A 3,738-nucleotide genomic window follows, 5' to 3' on the forward strand; every position below is an offset into this window, starting at 1 on the left:
GGCTAGCTATTCAGCAGCCAGGATGAAAAGTAGTAACAAAAAATGAAGTAAAAATGCCTGTCACAGCGCATGCATCAGCATGATAGAGCCCTGGGAAGGCTGAATATAGTTCCTGCTGAGAGGAAGCTCCGATCAGGGCACAAGCTTTAGGCTTGGCTTTCACAACCAACCTGAGAGTGGGTGGAGTAGCTTAGCAGTCCAAAGTTTACTACTGCGGTTAAAAAAGACTAGTGATACGTAGTATAATGAGGTCCAGACAGAAAAAAAAACTCTAAACAGGTTCCAGTGTGTTTTACATGTGCATAGGCTTTAAGAAAGAAAGAAGATAGGTACAGGCAGTCATAGAAAGAAAGGAACAGAGTGGAAAGGTGTGGAGAGCCAGAGCAACCAAAGAAACCTCAAAGTCTTGGAGCCTGAAGCCACAGCCTGCCCCTGCCTGGATTCGGAGGCCTCTCACCCATGGCCAGGTCAGGATATTTATTCCTAAAAGCCAGTCGCAACGGGAAGCCACGCCCCAACAGCAGTCCAGCGGCTTGCAATTGAGAGGCTACAGAAGGAGGCCTTGGCCATTTCTGTTCTGGAGGACCTGGCTTGGACGCTGCACCCAGCAGGGTTTGAGTCCTGAGGGCCATAGTGCCTACCTGACCATTCCCATGCCTTCCTGTAGGAGCCCTGATAAAGACCCTGTCCCTCCCCCAACCGGGAGGCTTTGAAGGCTCTGCTTGATGGGCTAGATGTGCTTGTTACACACATGGAAGCATTACCCCAGGAGACGGAATGTCTGAGCGCTTGATTTGACGACTGTGAACCGTGACTTTTGGAGTGTTTGGGCAGGAAACTACATAGGTGACTGTTCACATCAGGCCATGAGACAGAAGCTGCCGGTGGAGACATGTCCTAACTTTGGGGCAAAGAAATATTTGAAGATGGTAACTGACCTCAAACTTGTGAATGGCAAGCTTGATGAATGCGCCATGTACTTGTTGCCGGGGGCCCAGCAGAGAAAATGTTCCGTTCGTCTATGCTGTCTAAAGCTTCAGATTTTGGAATCACCCATCTCCACTGTCATAGAGATCTTAAAATCTGGAGATCTTCACAGTATGTGGGAGCTGCAGCTGAGATATTTGTGCGTAGAAGATATTTGTTGCTCCTCTTGGACGTTACCTGGGGCGGATGAGAAACCTTCATACACTCATTACCAATACCCTCAGTATGGATCATTCTGAAGAGCTGGAAGAGGAGTGATAAGCACATTGCTCCCACAATTACCCAAATTTCACTGTCTCCAGCATCTCTATGTAAATGGCAGCTATATTCTAGTAGACCACCTGACAGTGGCTCAGGTGCCTGAAGAAGCCCTTGGAGATCCTGTCCATCCCTTATTGCCACCTCTCACAGTCAGACTTGTATTACTTGCCCCAGTGCCTGAACCTTTCTGAGCTTAAACATCTGTACTTGAATTCTTTACTTTTATGTGAGGTATGGTTTAAGCCACTGGGAATTCTACTTGAGATAGTCACAGCAATTTGCTAAGCCTGAAACTGGAGAAATGTGGGCTAAACAATTTTGGGTTCATTACCTTCCATGCCTTCTCTGAGCCAATTCTTCCAGCTCATGAAGGTGAGTTTATGTTGAAATTCTCTCTACCTATCATAAAGAAACTTCTACACCATACAGCCATGTTGAGCCAGCTGACCTAGGAGAGGTATCCTGTCCCTTTGGAGTGCTATGACCCCAGTGGCAAAGTACTTGTAGACAGATTTGACCAACTTTGTCCTGAGCTCCTAGATAGTCAGGTCCAAAAGACAGCCCAAGACGGTCTCTTTTGCTACAACCCTCTGCTATGAATGCTTTCAGTCTTATGTCTATGATCTGGAGAGTAGACATTGCTTTTGCTCACAATAAATTGAAGTTTGCTGGTTAGTGCTGAGATATGGAAGCCTAGTGTGAGGGATGGATGAAATCCTCTCTGGAATTATTGCAGCTTGAGACTGTTCCCCACAGAGATCCCCTACCATGAGTAGCTGTACCTTTCTGTCAATTGCATATAATAAATGTGCTGTGCTTCTGGAAAAAATAATTAGATTAAATATAATGAAGTCTTTAAAGAGACAGTAAAAGTAACGTAAAAGAAAAAAAAACTATGCAAAGATGGAATCACACAGGGAGTCTGGATCCTGTATGTTATTGTGTTGATTTTGAATTTTTTGATTTCTAAGAAGCAAAGGACAGCTGCTAAGAGACATGGAACTGAAAGAAAGGCTGTGGAAATAAACCAGCCTATATACTTTAAGAATGCCTTAACTTTAAAAAAGTCAAAAAATGTATTTGTCAACTGGAAATCAAAAATGCCTTGGAGAAAAGGTTTCGCTTTTGTTTCTACAGGAAGCAAGAGGCTGTGGATTCGTTCCAGGTTAATTTGGATCAGGAGAAACCTTTTGAAACTTGACAGGTGATATCTATCAACAAAGGTTATAACTGATCTTCCCAGGACTTGGCCATTATCTCAGATTTTCTCTCTGGGATCCTAAAAAATATTTTGCCCACATTCAGTAGGAAGCAGTCTAGAGAACACAATATCCATATCCAAAGAGAAAAGGGAGGTATGGGTGGTCTTTGGTTATTTTGTGGGTCATGGATGTTTGTTTTATATAGGGGACTATAGGATAAAAAGACAACTATTAATCTCAGATATTTTGCATTAATGTGGTTTTTGGTATAAGGATACAAATTCAAAGTCAACTTTGTTACACTGTATATATGTTTTTACTCTTTTTAAAAGGACTTTTGAATATTGATACAAATTTAAGGTAATTTTTGTGACAGCACACTGTATCTATGTTTCTACACTTGTTTAAGGGATTTTGTGTATTGATAATAATTTAAGGTTATTTTTGTTACAACATACTGTATATATGTTTTTGCTCTTATTTAGGGTATTGTATCTATGCAGTTTATTTAAAAATGTAAGGTAAAGAAAGAAATATAGGTCAATAGTTAGTCATCTACAACAATCAAATTTGTAGATATGTTAATGATGCTTTCCACATTATATGGAAATATAGATAGATAGATGATCTTCAAACTTTTCAAAGACCTACAGAATATGGCATTTAAAATGTTTTTTTAATTTAGAGATTTTCATGGCAAGGAGAAACATCTGTTCCTGGCAGCACCAGTTTACTTCAGAGATGATGGGGACTGAAGAAACTCCTTATGAAGTTTGCTGTCATTGTGACAAGATTAGTCATTTGGGCAAGAAGCTTGACAGTATATTGTATAAACTGTACATGCAGGACCCACAGGAAAGGGACCAGTCACCTTTGCCATTCTGAAAAATGTGGCATGGTCCTTCAGGATTCCTGCTTCACAGAAGAAACTGTGAGAAATTTTGGAGGACATGGAGGAATGTGACTGAAAACTTCCAATATAGGCAGGACAGTCTTTCAAATTTCTTGCTTCTTTGAAAAATCTTCCAGATACTGTGGGTCTATAGACTGAAGATGGATGACCCAACATTGCAAAGGAACTTTAGGTGACTGTCCAGGTAGTCAAATGTCTCTCTCTGTCATTTCTAGAGTTTTTGGATGTTGTTTGCAATGCACTTTTTGTTTATTCAAATAATAATATCTTTCTGGTATCTTTGATAGAGTTGAAGATTTGATAGTTATAGTTTCAGTTTTACTTAGATATGATAGTATGTAAGTTAGTTATAAAATTTTGGATTTACTAAGACGG

The 3,738-nt window shown here is 40.6% G+C and overlaps 1 pseudogene; it reads left to right on the forward strand.

The window, feature by feature from the left end:
* The first annotated feature begins 866 nt into the window (after positions 1 to 866).
* On the forward strand, positions 867 to 1,905 carry LOC130868618 (oogenesin-3-like; annotated as a pseudogene).
* Positions 1,906 to 3,738: the final 1,833 nt, after the last annotated feature.

This window comes from Chionomys nivalis, chromosome X (genome assembly GCF_950005125.1).
Source record: "Chionomys nivalis chromosome X, mChiNiv1.1, whole genome shotgun sequence".
NCBI lineage: Eukaryota > Metazoa > Chordata > Mammalia > Rodentia > Cricetidae > Chionomys > Chionomys nivalis.